This window comes from Anopheles maculipalpis, chromosome 2RL, assembly GCF_943734695.1.
Source record: "Anopheles maculipalpis chromosome 2RL, idAnoMacuDA_375_x, whole genome shotgun sequence".
Taxonomy (NCBI): Eukaryota; Metazoa; Arthropoda; class Insecta; order Diptera; family Culicidae; genus Anopheles; species Anopheles maculipalpis.
The window spans coordinates 73,153,330-73,168,552 of record NC_064871.1 but is presented as its reverse complement, the minus strand read 5'-3'; the positions used below and the strand labels follow the sequence as shown (position 1 = coordinate 73,168,552).

The following is a 15,223-nucleotide window of genomic DNA, read 5'->3' as shown; positions in this document are numbered from 1 at the left end:
GTTTTGTTGTATTATATTACTTGCGTTTACCAATCGTGTCAGAATTCTCAAAACTTCCAGCTGAAATCTCTTTAAAGTGTTTTAATTAACAGTTTTTTGCTCCTTCTTTTTCTCTTTTTTGGCTCTCCAATCTCTAGTCTGGCTTTACTGGGTACTTTATAATTTGTCATGTCACTTATAAATGCCTTAAACTAATCAAGAACACATCAGAATTCAGGAACAGGAAGAGGAGCAAAGAAACCGGAGAACTGCAAATATTTTGAAAATTCATTATATGAAACATTATTTTTGCTGGATGTGTCCACCTGAAATCTTTCTCATTGAGATTATTTTTCTGTGTTCATTGCAAAATATAACTTTGCGTACGAATAACACATAGAAATCGTTTCTAGAAATGAAAAAGGAATTATCATACAAGAACTGCCACGAGGTTTTAACATGAACCAACTAGAAAATTTGGAAATCTTACTCTTCTTCTATGTCAGGGTTGATGTCAATCCGATTCCAGGAAACTCATTCTATGGCTGCTGTCCTCCAAACAGCTCAGCTAGCTCGTGGTTCATTCGACTCCGCCACACGCCCTGCTAGCACATACCACCAAAGATAGTCCTCAAAATAGTAAGTTAACTCGCGTCCTCGATCAGCATAGTCCAGGACTCGTACCCGCAGAGGACTACCGGACGTATCAAGGTGCGGTAAATCGTGCATTTCATGTGTTGCTGGAGTCTTCTGGATCGCAGGAGTATGTGAAGTACGTAGTAGGCACGATTTCCTTGTACAATGGGCCTTCGAATTTCGTTGATTTCGTTGTTGTCCGAAGATGCGATCGTACCAAGGTAGCAGAACTCTGCTTCCAAGTCGGGCTCTATCAAAGCCTCCAGAAAGTAGATATTTCAACTTCGTAGCGTAGATCCTCAATCAACTCAATTGTGCAATTCTTCCAATGCGTTAGGTAAGCAACTTTTTATCAACCTCAAAATTTGAAAAGGGTATAAATTAGCTGGAAGTAAATACAAGATTGGCTCACTCTACTGTAGTTCTAGAGGCCAAATGGACCTTTTTTGATTTTCTAGCTAAGTCATCATTCAATCATTAGAAGTTTACGAACAACGCAACTGTAATGCAGGCATCTTACCTAGAAGAATCATAAAACGGATAATATCATGGGAAAAAGTATTTTGACTACTGTCAGTAAAGTACTGGGCGCCTCCAGCGATACACAACAACATCGAAAAATTATTCTAAATCACATTAGAAGGGTTTATGGCCATTTTTGCACTATGGTTGGTAACATAAGGTTTAATTTTTTTAATAATATTTAAACAATACTTGAATTATTTAAAATGCTCAACGGTAAGGCAAAATATTATGCTAAATAATGCATTTACTACATAATAGTACCTACAAAATAACTCAACTTCCCTGTGATGGAAAATTTCTGGATAGCCTTTGATTATGATCAAAGAGATTTGTCAGCTGTGTCGGGTTGGGATGATTTTATCTATCTTGTTTCCCATGCAAAAAATACACTTCACTCAGTTTTGTAAAAGTAAACATAAACTCCACAAAACTGAAAGCGTTCTGCATGTAAATTGAGTTGTCAAGTGCTTCTTCAATCTGTAGATAAACACCACTACATCTTCGGCACGCTCGCTTGCCTTTGACCGCTTGCCGGAGTGGATCGTAAAGGACGCAATCGGTTATCAAATCTTCACGGGTCAAAAAGGAAACATGCTTTCGAAAATGAATTGTTTGTCAAACAACCCTCAAACCAAAAAAATGAAAGGAAAAGCCGGAAAAATCGAATAAACGAAGAGATAGAAAGTAGATAAAACATGTAAAAAATAGGATCCCGGGACTGGGGCTTTCAAAATCAGTCATTTCAAGCAAAGTACGGAGCAAACTTTTGCGACAGTGACAGGTTTCGGGACATTTTTGTAGCATGCTTCAACCACCTTCTCCTTTGAAGTGATCCAAGCATTGCCTGTTTAAAGCATTATCTCGTACAATGACGGGCAACCTCTCTGCTAGGGTACCGCTTAAATAACATTCTATGGGGGAGGGGGGGAGAAATATTTCAAAATAGAAAATTCTTCAGAAAAAGTTCACCGGAAAATGGAGAAAAATAAAGCTAGGATCCAATCCCGCAAAAACCGAAGGGACAAACCATAGACATTCAAAGTGGGTTAGAAGCGACGGTTGTTCCGGTTGGTTACAATTAAATTTAGCTCTCCCATCTGGACCGTACGACACGATTGAGTTCCAATGAAACGGGAATAAACAAACCGATATTTGTAAAAGGGGTATCGAACAGGGAACCAGCCGCGAGGCAGCGAGCAGATGAAATGTTTTACACTCCCACATGCCGGATGTTTCGCACGCATTCATTGATAAGTGGGCAGTAGTGGCATTAAAGCGGAAGCATAAACAGTTTATGCTGTGCTGGTACCATTCACCGCAGGGAAAATGTGCGTGGGCCATCGTGGCAGTGGAAGCACCGCTGTGAATGACTGATTAATTCAGATGTCGTGATAATTTAATTTTCTATACGAAATGTTTCTAAAAGATAGATATGCGCTTATGCGAGCGTATCTGTGGGAGGGTCACTGAAGCAAAAAGTGGTCGATGCATGTAAAACAATGAACGAAACAAACTGTATCAAATTACAGTGAGCTTGGGCTCAGCAATGCACGGCACAACAAGTGTGGGTATTCCATTATCAATGACCAGCGTGGGTGCTCACGTGTGCCAGCATGGAGCAACGAAAAAAAAAAAAAGAATTTGATACAAAAACTGGTTCGGGGGACAAAAATAAAGCATTGAAAATTGAGTTACAACAAACATCTCACAGTACCACACGGCCAAACGTATGACAGGTAGACGGGCAAACATAAACTTTGTTTCCTCCCGCCATACTGCCATATTGGACGACCGTTTGCACGGCGTGTAGTGGACAAACGAAAGTGGACGATGGACACAGTGGCCGGTAAAAGACAATTTATTAACTGTTGTTAAGGTAAAATCATCAGCAATTCCAACGAGCCATGGTATAATGAAGTTGTGTGTCCTTTTTGACGAGGCTCGTAACAAGCTAATTGAATGATAGTACATCATAGTATCGAGCTCTGTGACAACACACATGTGGTGTCCGTTGAAGGTTAAAATAATTTTTAGTAAGTTCCAATCGAACTAATTTGGTTTCAACATTAAAAATTAATAACCAGATAAACTATGGCATGACAGAGAAGGTAGAGAATGTAATAAGAATAATTGAAAAAATGTGTTTTCTTCTAGTAAATGGATTGCTTGGGTGTTAAGATATATTAAAAGAGAATAAATGTTGGTCAAATTTATTTATTAAATTGTAAGAGATGTTGGTTATCAGTAATACTACTATTATACTATTACACACAGTGATGTTAATACTTTAAAGAACTATATTTTTTAAACATCGCATATTTTTCCATTCCAGGTTGATAGTTAAAAAGGCCCGTGGATTTCAACAGAAGCTGCAGAGTGGAGGACTAGATTTTTCTAGGAGGTAGGAGTGTGTAAGGCGGGTATGATTAAAATAAAGCGGGAAAGGACTCGTTGGATGTGACTGGATTCGGTTTCTTCCAATGAAGCGGTGTTGTGCTTAATGGGACGGAATGCTTTGCTTAGGTCTATGTTGTGCCATGTGGAGTTCCAGCTTTGGGGGATAAGGGGTGTTGGTGAAGCGGATGGCATCTCGGTGTGAAAGGGTGCTGTGTGGTTCATCAGGGCGGAGTAGGCCATTGTTGGCAAGTCAATCGGCTTTTTCGTTACCGTGAATTCCGGAGTGAATCCATCATAAAACGATTTCAGGTGAGGAAGGGACGTTCGGTCGGCTGATATGTAGTCCTTCGTCGGCGGCTAATTGGATCGATCTTGCTTCGGCGGAAAAGATGGAAGTGTGGTTAGGAAGTTTGATGGCGCAGTTGTCCATGAAGGTCTGAATTAAGTGAGTTTGATTTTTTCAGAATTAAATGAGTAAAGGTACTATTGGCAATGTGGCTGCTTTCTTCGGTTCGCCGGAGAGAGCGTTTGAGTTCCCAGTCTATGGCAGGTGTACAGTGGAACCAGGGACCTGTGGAATAAGAAAAAGATTAATCAAATTTGCAATAATACAACTTAAAAACACTCTAGGTTTGAAGTTAGAAGAAGGGGTTAAAGGAGAAGGATTAAATTGGCACGGGTTAGAAGAAATCATGCGCAAAAATAATAGTCCGCTCTTTGTGTTAGCGCATGCTTGTGTTCGTTTCTAACTCCTTATACGTTGTTACTTATTTGATTCGCGACTGTTCGCTCGCTCCCTAACTGATCCCAGGGCAGGCTCGTCCTGTCCTTTTCTGCATTTTCTTCCTTGTTTCCAACAAATATTATTACAATCAGCGAACTCGAAAAGAGCAACGAGCTGAAGCAAAAAACGAATTGATTATTGTTAATACTGGTGGATCAATCGTCGTGTGGGTAGGTGGATGCCTCAAAAGTTATTTCGTTTAAATGGCTTCGTATAAAGAGTTTCGCAGCAAATACCTTGTACTGGGGTTCCTAATTGAGCTCAGTCAATCAAGATGGACATTGCCGTACTGGAGGTGATTCGGCAACGGGTTGCTCGTCAGCAAGAGTTTCGCGGATGTTGCCAGCACTATCGACGAAGAGGAGCGCTTCGTTGGTTTAAATGCAGCCGAGCTGGCAGCAGGTCAGCGAGGCCTAAATGTCGGGGCGTTAAGAATAATCTTTTCTGCAAATAGAAGAGGACTGATGAGACAACATCAGTCAAACGCTGGTGGTGAGTCGACCCATGAGTCAAATGCTACTGCCAGGAAGAAAAACCCCAACCGGGATAGAGCTGGCAGTAGCTAGGAGAGGAATATTTTGTAAACCTTTGGGATGAAATAAATTCAGTTTTTTTTTAAAAGAAGACCAACCAGCCACATTTCCCATGCATGGGCCGTTTGATGCAGATTTAAAGGCCCCTCTATGCAGCACCAACACCCATTTCGCCTAGAGACTAGAATCGTAGAAGAGCAAATTTCGCCTCTGCTTCCTCGTGACAAAATCAATTGCGGAACTTGATACTGCGAACTTAATATTAGAGAAGATGGCGTAACTAGCAGATATAAACTTTTTTAAGCCATGCCTGATGAAGATCATTCTGTTGAATGCAAACGTAGTATGTGATATGATTTCGATGACGTCTGTTGTGTTTGTGAATTAATTATCTATGGTTGTTGTTTGGCGATTTATAGAAAAAATATCCCAAAACCGGGAAACAATTAGCTTTTTGACTATCAAATATTATACCAACTCTTTCGTCATAATTATTTATAAATACATAAAAATCACACCAATTCTTTGAAGTCGGTGTTCATACTGCCAATACTGCCAACCAATCTAAATGAAAACATCATAATTCGTTTAGATTTACTGCTTTGGAAATTATTAACTACTATGTTGCATTTTATAGTCCATTGGACAATGTCTATATTTCAGTTACATTTATTTTAAAATTCAAGCAATACGGCCCAGCCGTCCGACAAGATATTTTTTAAAAATTTCGATGCACTTGATCACGGAACATAATAAAAACAAAAAGAGCTTTTATATTGCTTGAAATAAGAGTTTTAGAAGCAAATTTATAAGAAGTGTTTCATGCCTTCGTATTAAAGTTTATTTTTCGTTTAACTAGGAAATAAAAAAGTTAAAGGACTGAAAAGTAATAAAACCCCACTATAAAATAGTTCTTCTTTAGTTTCCGCACTGCTGTATTAGCTTTTTCAAGTAGAGATAGCGTAACCTTACTTGCTTCATCGCTCGCAAGCATTTGTTTTCTTCGTACACAATTGGGACAGCATACGCGATACGTGCGCATGCCGTTGTCGTACGAAACTGCAGCCAAAAGTGCTGCCAGGCAATGAAATGACGTGTGGTTTCCCGTGCACAAGCGTATGCGATCGCCGCCGGGCCCGGAACTATGACAGCATGAACTAGCCGTTCGCCTTATTTGCTTCCCTCGCCGTGGAGCACCGCACGTTTGGGGCTGCGGAAGGAAACGTGAAACTCCTTTTGAGTGAAACCGCCCCTACCAGCTGGGTAATGTTCAAGTTGTCGACATTTATTATGATCTCGCAAAGAGCCGAAGTTCACCGTGGCTCGTCATATATGGTGCCCGTGAACGTGTGTGTTGGTGGATGCTTATATGTGTATGATGAATTTTATGGTATCAGGTGAGCTGACGCTAGTGCAAGGAATACTTTTACGAGCTGCTAAAAACTAATCTTTACCCCAAGGAACGTCTGCACCGGCGTCGTGGGTAAGCGTACGGGGAGGATTGAGGTTTATTAAATTATTCGGCATGTACTGGGTAATGGAGCGTGCGGACGGCTTTCTGGGAAATGGTTTGACGAAGTGTAAACTTATTTGAAAAGTTATTTTTAGCATGGATTAAGCGCAAGTCAAGACGGTGAGCCTGTTCAATAAGCAAGTAAGGTGAAGCACCGTGAATGCTTCGCTTGCAATGCTTTTGCCCAAGTTCAAACATTTCAAATCATCTTCAAGCACATAAACTGCTTTAAAGTTTTTAATTAAATGGTGTGTTGTATCGGCGAAATTAATACTTTTAACGAATAAAAGCAAGAGGAAATTTAAAAGTAAATTAAAGAATGGATCACAAAAGCCAGCGGAATTTAGCATGATGTGCATGCACGAAAAATAAGCAAAAACTGTAAACATCCCACAAAGTACCATTTGTCTAGCAATTCGGTAAAATTCCTTAACGGCGCAGCATTCCAAGAGTTTACTGCCTACCAGACGGTACAAATATGGTTTTATTTTCTTCCAAGAAATAAGCTTAATCTAATGCGTCTATAGCGCATTATTTTATGAGACAAAAAACTGAATCCCTGTTGTGTACGTAGAAAAGCAGCCGTTAAATACATTTCCATTTCCAAGACATTCACATTTATTGAAAAACATCAACCTAATATTTACGCAGTAGCTGCCGTACTGTTGTCGTATCTTCCATTCGAAAAACGAAAAGCTTTTTCCCAAGCTAAACTACTTTTATGCTCTTTTTATATGCATTTGATTTATAAAGGGGCGTTCGTAAAGCGTAAAGCGTTCTTGCATGTTTAACTAGCTTTGCGTGTCGGAAAGTTCTGAACCATTCTAGTCGCAGTGCCATTGCAATTGTTCGCGTTTACAAGTTTGATGAGCTTTGCTTTCGCCTGAAACCCATTAGCGCTAATGATGCCATCCCGAAATTCCGGCAAATGCACATATGCGATTGGGTAATTGTCGCAGTGCAATCAAAAGAAAGGTGTACATAAAACTTCGCTCGGGGAAAGTTTTAGTGCCATATCGTAAAGCTAAGTTGGGAGCGGTGTAAAGCCAATTGCTTTGCGAATTAGTTCCGTTACGATTATCTGCTATGACACACAGGAAGAAAAAAGTTTGTTTGGAGGTGAAGTATCTGAAGAACTCATTTGAACTATGAAAAGTTGTTGGTTTGATGTCCTTTTACATATGTAGTTGAAGAAATTGAACAACAAACATCTTTCAAAATTCGCATGGAACTTAAAAATGGACCAGTTCTCACACGGCAGAAGCTTCTGACGGTATCTGTTTTATGTTGTATGAAACGAAAAAAGCTACCACTAAAATAAAAATTATCATGAAAATAGAATGTAGAAAATAAGTTTTCTTCTACAATATGCAATGCAAAGGATGCAAAATGAGACTCTCGCGTGAGTCTACCGTCATTCCGTTATTAGCATAGCAAATGGATGAAACCAATGAGCGCCTTAAGTTAGGCAACGCACGTATAAATCATGCGGTTGACGTTTAAGAACGATCTTTAAAATCCTGTATGGGCTGTGTACAAAGCGGGCAAATAAAATATTTAGAGAAACAATTAAGTCAAATCCTTTCTCCAGTTTTAATTGTCTGCTAGTTTTTACTACGATTGTCACCAGCTTCGCTCAGTTCGCACGGGTTATCTTTTTTTCTGGATTAGTTAGAGGAAGTATTTAACAGCGGACCATAGTTTAGCCGACGACGATGTCTTCTAATTTCCCGACGGTATCGGTATGGTATCGTAGGCCGCCTTCAAGTCGATAAACAGGTGGTGCGTAGGGATCTGGCACTTCTGGAGGATCTGCCGAAAAGTGAAGATTTGGTCGGTGGTGAATTTGCCTCCAACAAACTCCGCTTGGTAGCTTACGACGAAATCTGTAGCATGGAGGGCTAGTCTGCGGAACAAGATCTGGGACAGGGTCTTCTAGGCGGCATTAAGGACTGAAACGGCACGATAGTTCGAGCATTCCAGTTTTTCGCCCTTTTTGTAGACTGGGTGAATGACGCCCAGTTTCCAACGCTCCAAATGTTAGCAAATGTTTAAGCGATCTCATTTCGCATTGTTGAAAATTGCATTGCTTCTTTTCTAAATTTGTCTTGTAGTTATTGCTAACGAGCACCGTTTAGAGATTTAGCTGATATTTCTTTCTTTTTGCTGTAAGCGACATCTACGAGACATCCAGCGACATTTTAGTCGTGACATCTATGATGATTCAATCTGAGTACGATCACGCACCACTTCTGCTGAATGTTCCTTTTATCACCGAGCGTCCGAGCTGAGCCCAATGGAATGTTTGTGAGAAGGCAATGTTTCCAAAATGGGTTGTATTTTATTAGGATCTTAGCTCAGAGCAATACGACCTAGTGTTGGCAGCTTCGGGATTCGGATGATACGAAGATTCAACCCCTAGATAGATTCGAATCGGATTTGTTCCATTCGATTAGCATGTGGATTCGATTGGGATTCGTATTTGACTAAGATTTGGATTCGATTGGGAATGGGATCCAGATTCTCTCCAATGCGATGTGGATTCGAAGGATTCGATTGAGAATCTACGCGATTAGATTTTTTGAGGTGAGATTGGAGGTGAGATGATAAAATAAACATGAAAATCAAAAATGAAATGTCAGTGAATAATGAAAAATTTGGTGACCATCATTAGTTTTTCTGAACCGGAAACACCCCCCCCCCCCCCTTAACTTAACCGACTAAGTAGGTAGTTAAGTCAAGGAGAAGAAGCATAGTTATTTGCAGAATATTTAAACATGTTAATACATTTAAGAATGCTTATAACAATATCAACATGATCAAGTCTAAATTTTACGATCAGTCAATTAAAATTCAAAAGTTGTTGGATGCTTCCTATTGAAACGAATACCTTCTCAATCTACCTATTTCATTGCAACATTCTGATACAAAAATTATTTAAAACAAAGCAATAAGCTAACGTGTTTATTAAATTCTACAACATAGTTTTTGCTTCATTTATAAAACTGCTTCACCCTAAATGCTGATTGTGCTCCAGGCAACGCAACCGAGAGGATCGAACTGGGGATTAATGAAATTCGTTCACCTTTTCACTGTCATAATGTCTGTCGGTGGAACGGCAGGTTTTGTGAAACCTGTTGAAACTTTCCCCTAAAAATAAAGGACTCCGGGACCCTCCCAGCGTACCGCAGCGATCACGAGAAGCGTATTAATATGCATGAGCACGGTTTTCCCTAGACTAACAGAGGTTCAACCACTCAGCTTCAGCCAGCATGCATGATTGTGTGTGTGTGTGTGGCTGGTTTAAACCATGATATCATCTCCAGTCGCGAGGGTTCTAACTATATTCTGACCATTAAGCTGCCATTCGTATGCTGTGCAAAAGGAAAAAAACGAACAAAACAGACTCCATTTTCCAAAGGGTATATTCAGTATGAATCGTTTTTTACCGCATCCCGCTGAGCATCGAAAAGGTACACCGTGCGTGTGCTGAACATTAAATGAAGTCGGTCAGTGAGGGCCTTTGTTTTTCGGAGTAAAACCTCACAAATTACCAGCTTTTTAACGTTGCACTATTGCTATGCGGGTGTGGAGGAACATGGTGATAGGGAAGAGGTTTTGAGGTTTTGGGCCAAAAAAAAAAAACAGATACATGTACATGTGCATCGTTCTAGTTGAACGGTCACTGTTGCAAATAAAACTTTTGTGCGGGTGTGTGTAGGTGTTGGATAATTCGCGCAGCTCGGCAGCATGAGAACAAACCCTTGAGAAAATGGAAGTTTTCAATACGAAAATGGAGTGTTGTTTAGCGCGAAAGCTACTAACTTTGTGACACCAACGTTCTGGGTTAATGTGATGCTTTTTCGCTCAAAATATGTACCTAGTGTAGGTATGCGGACGTGTGGAAATAGTTGAAATAGGTAAGCTCACGTTACGGTGCGATGCGAACTGGGAATCCGGTTGGGGAAACTTGAATCCCATTGCAGATCCTTCAAAAACCGGGATGTCATGCAAAACACAGTATGCTCTTGGATGCAAATGGGAATTATAATGCAGTGTACGTTCGTGTTGTGCGTTGTCCTTTTTTTTCTTGCAAGGTGCAAAACAACCGTCTTCTTGGCCATGAAAATACGTGTGCGAATTTTTTGGTTCATAATCTACACAGTTTCCCTAACGAAGGAAAATGTAACACTCCTCGACGACGATTCGAGAGTGAAATATAAACCAGAGCAAGGTCATGCGGAGATGTTTGCAGATGGGTAAGCACAGCGAAAGTTCACTGATAAATGGCGAACCATTTCGCGCAAGTTCCAGTTTTGCTTAACGCCGAAGACTGATTGTAACGTATTTTTCATTCCAACTACAGCGATGGGACATTTTCCTACCGAACGGTGGACGAAGCATGGGTTAAGCAAATAACATTAGCAGCAAAAAAACGCGAGAACCAGAAGGAAAGATTGATCGCAAGTGAAAGAAGGTTCTTGGAGCTGTGCTGTAAAAGGGTTACTTTTTACACGTGGCACTCGGGGAAATGGAGATGAAAAGCAGCATTCCTGAAAAGTTAAACTCGTTCCCTCATCCGATGTTCGTTCGTTCCGGGTACACATCTGGCGCAGAAATTGAAATGACAAAAATGCACACACACAACACGCTTACATACATACAGATCCATTCACAAGCAGAACAATGTGGAAGGTGTAGTACCATCGAAATGGCGATTTGGACATTAGGCGAAAGAAAAACGATTCGCCACGCACACAAGTCAAGGGCCGCCATTCCACACTCGTCCATTGTGAAAGCGTACGGCAATGACTTTCCGGTGGCCATAACCATGTCGACAAAGTGAGGCAGGACAGATGGGTGTTACGGAGCGAAAGCACATTTAAAATGGCTCAGCTTGAACGTCAATGTCGTTTTTGGCGAATCAATAAAACACCACTCACTTGCAATGGAGCGACCGAAGTATGAAACTGAATGTTCATCGGGGCGATGTTCGGACACGAAGGATATGGATGTTAAAACGATAAGGATTATGTTTCTGGGTTTATAATTTATGAGCGTTGGGCCACTGTGATTCGGTTGTGGTTAAGATTTTGGAGATACATTTTACTTGCGTCGAAAGCAAATGGCCCTCAACGCATAAGGATTCAGATTTATGAGCCATTTCGTTGGAAAATCTGTTTCAAAATAGAAAGAAAAGTTTTGAATGGCATGTGATGATGAAATCAAATTTATGATTATTTACATGCTCAAGAGGTTAAAAGAATAAGATGGGAGGGCCATGGAACATGTGAGAAAATTTGTACCAAAAATTAAACCGCATGGATTATTGGATAGGTACGATCAAACACATCAGTTTTTTATTTCATCTTAATGATGGCCAAGCCTTCTTTAAAATTCGATAAAATCTAATCTGCTTTGTAATATCTAGCTTTATAACTCAATCAACTTATATCCTATTTGTAGGCATTTCCTTTTCCCTCAGTTCAAATCCCGCACTTTATCCCGGGTGAGCTCGGTTGTGGATGTTGTTGCCGCCAGGTATGGTTCTGATGTTGTTGTCCTCTCTGTTTCCAGGGGATTAGCGCCTCTTTGGAGCATCTATCCTGGAGACGGGGAATTGCTTGCAAAGATAACCTCCATTGTTGCGGACACTCTGTGGTTTATGTAGCTTCATTTCGTTATCAGCATTTGGATGTTGCGGCTGGCGGTCCCTCCATCGGCAGAACGCACGAGTCCGAAAGCCACAACTACTTTGTGCCAACAGTAAAGCCGTCAGTCATAACTTCACGTCTCCCAAACCTATTTCATTGGTTCAGTGATCTAATGTTGTCGCTTTCGACCCTGACGCCTGCAAAACGCATGGAGCCGATAGCCACAACAATCTTGCAACGTTACTGCAGAATCGAATACAGACATTCCACCAAAGGCACGCTAGTTACGACTTTCAAACACATTTAGTTATCATTAACGAATTGTCTATTCAGAGCAGGAAATAATTATGCCACGATTGATGAGTCTTAGGAGACGATCTAAATCACATGGCAACAAGTAATTTTTCGACTAAGAACTGCGGATTTACCATCGGAAATTTTAAAGAAAACACTGAACAGATGTTAAATTTGAATGGGTAATTGTCCAAGCGAAAATACATTGAAATAAAGAATATTTTTCCATTAAAACTTAATGTAAACAATTGCAAACGGTGTTTGATAAGTTTTACTTTATGTTTTTGCTGGTTTATCATTACTGGCTTTCTGTGACTCCGTTTAACCCGTAGTTGAAGTGTCAATCCTGCTTTCCGGGAGTCAATCTGAAAGAGATTTGATCCCTCGATCCTCTTCACAGACCAGAGCTGCAATCGCCTTCAGATGGGGTTAAAAACTGTCGAATGAACTAAAAGTAATTGTAAATTAACTAAGCTTAGTATTACCTGCATTTGAGGAAGTAGTAAAACCAGAAAAGTATCGCTTAAAAAAGGAGAAGAAATTAAAAATATTGCAAATATTTACACGATACATAAAATTCATTTACTGCAACAAATCAATGGCACAACACTCATCAGATAAACATGTATTTAAGGTACATAGTATTAATATAATTCTGTATTGTTTCAGTGAAAAAAGATAGCTGTTCAATGGCTGGCATGATCTAGACGGTCGTTAAGCCCAGAAGAGGAATAACTGCTAGTAATTCTTGAAGATTTGGCACTGCACTTCTTTTACTTGGCTGCAGGACCTTCTACATGTCATGCCATGCTATCATGTCGGCTATCGAATGCTTTTCGTGACTAATTGATACTTTATAGTTCGATAGTTAGTAGTCGCTTCGGAGAAATGGTCACGATGGGATTCGATCGTCATTTTTGGCTTGAGAAGAACACTTCTTCCACCGAAACGTCACGGTGAGAACATAGTTGTTTTCTATTTCCTCTCTGTTTGGCATTATTGAACTGTGGGGTGGAGTAGAAGGTGTTTCTATAGAGTATTTTACAGGATGTTCAATAAGTTCGAATACAACTTTTCATCGTTTTGTAGTTGTGTGCTCTGTATATTCTGTGTATTAATATTATTGTCAGCTTTAGTATCATGTATAGTAAGTATCGACTGTTACTTAGTGTGTAAACACTGCGCACGATGAAAGAATACCGCGATCTTTTAGTAAAATTGTTTGTTGGAGGTGAGCAGCCCGGCAACATATTCCAGCGGTTAAATTTTATTTATACTGGGCTCGACTCCCTCGTGGTGAGGGAGCGGATCCGTCGAAAAATGACCCGCTCGATCCGGAAGACTGCTGCTGACCTGAATGTGTCAATCGGGACGACTCACACTATTATGACGAAGGACCTAGGGTACAAGCCGTACAAGAAATGTAAAGTACATGGAGTAACGGAAGCTGGAAAGAAGAAGAGGCTGAACAGATGCAAATTAATACTTTCGCGGCATGCAAGTCAGGAGCTCGTGTTTTCCTGTGCGAAACTAATCGTTTTGGAACAGCCGCACAGTTTTCAAAATGATCGACTGTTGGCGCCGAAGGTGGCCAGTATCCCCAAGGCCCAAATAAACATCCTACAGTTCCAGAATGCCGCGTCTGGGCCGTATCCAGGTGTGGAAAGCTCCTATTGGTTTTTATAGAGAAAAATGTCAAAATTACAGCCGCGTACTACAAAACCGAAGTTCTGGAGAAGGTTTTGGCTCCGGCATTTCAGGATCTCTACGGGAAGGATCCTTACATTTTCCAACAAGACTGCGCTCCGGTCCACACGGCGACCATCGTCCAAGCGTGGTGTCGGGAGAATTTGACGGGGTTTCTAGATAATACGTCATTGCCATCCAATTTGCCGTATCTCAATCCCTTTGATTACTACGTATGGTCAAACATGCTGAACGACTCTAGCTCGTGATAAAGAACAAAGGGAGGATGCTCCCTCCTAATATGCCAAAAAGATAGTAAATAAACACGGCTTCAAGAAAAAAAATACACAATAAATCATATCTTATGTTTACATTGTTTGAGCTCGTTTTAAAGTGTATTCGAATAAATTGAACAAGTTGTACATAGTTTTTCTTACCTGTATTATATGAAACGAAATGCTAAAAAACTTTACATAAATGATTTTAACATGGTACAGCTAACAGCTAACGAAATGCTCGTATTACGTGGTGCAATCGAACCTAACCGAGCATACATCTCACGCTTCCCACATAATCAGCTATCACGTGACGAACAAACTGCATTGCACAAGCACGTTTTTCTGTATCTTCGGTGGTTTACAGTGCTTTCTAGACCCGCAACAAGCAGTATCGGTTACAGTACTCATAGAGACCATGAGCTATGATTTATAGCTACCGCTTTTGATAAAGATGATGTTGCAGTTGCGCGTGATTGCGTCCTTTTTGAGGTGGTTAGTGGTTCGGTTGGTGGCGTAGCATGCTTCGACCATCCGGGCGCATTACTATTCAATTGTGTATCGATCAGCCGTGTGTCTGAATAGTTCGGATGCAGTCGAACAGGCAGAGCACGGCGGATGAACGTGTGTTCTTGATGGATCACACGGTTTTGGGTTGAATTGCGGCACATTTTTCTCTGCTTTTCGCACAACGCCACCAACGATTTGTGGTGGAAAAGATGAATAGCGCCACATGGGTGCGGGTAGTTTCTGGCCATCGTGACTAGTGGGCTAGTTCGATGCAGTACCCATCGCTAATGGTTGTAAATGACTTTGGGTATCATATTTTATTGCTGTTATCAGGTTTCCGACACCTTGATTCAGCGCTATCGGTTATTACCACGTTACCATTATTATTAATATCCATCATTTATATTGTATGTGTCTTTTGCAGAGAACAGTACGGT

At 40.6% G+C, this 15,223-nt stretch overlaps 3 protein-coding genes across 4 annotated transcripts in view; all 3 read left to right on the top strand.

The window, feature by feature from the left end:
* LOC126555956 (sodium-dependent neutral amino acid transporter B(0)AT3) overlaps positions 1-8,753 on the top strand; it is a 223,413-nt gene extending 214,660 nt beyond the window's left edge. Inside the window, exon 11 of the mRNA XM_050211094.1 lies at positions 8,744-8,753. The gene's annotated coding sequence lies outside the window, so the exon portion shown is untranslated. The remainder of the gene's footprint in view (positions 1-8,743) is intronic.
* LOC126556033 (fatty-acid amide hydrolase 2) overlaps positions 1-15,223 on the top strand; it is a 526,247-nt gene that overhangs the window by 19,131 nt on the left and 491,893 nt on the right. The window lies entirely within an intron of this gene.
* Positions 1-15,223, top strand: part of LOC126555972 (nucleolar GTP-binding protein 2) — a 207,117-nt gene that overhangs the window by 84,911 nt on the left and 106,983 nt on the right. The window contains exon 1 of one of the 2 annotated variants that reach the window (XM_050211123.1): positions 14,142-14,149. The exons of the other annotated variant lie outside the window; for it this stretch is intronic. The gene's annotated coding sequence lies outside the window, so the exon portion shown is untranslated. Of the gene's footprint in view, positions 1-14,141; positions 14,150-15,223 lie in introns of those variants that run through there. 2 annotated transcript variants of the gene reach the window in all.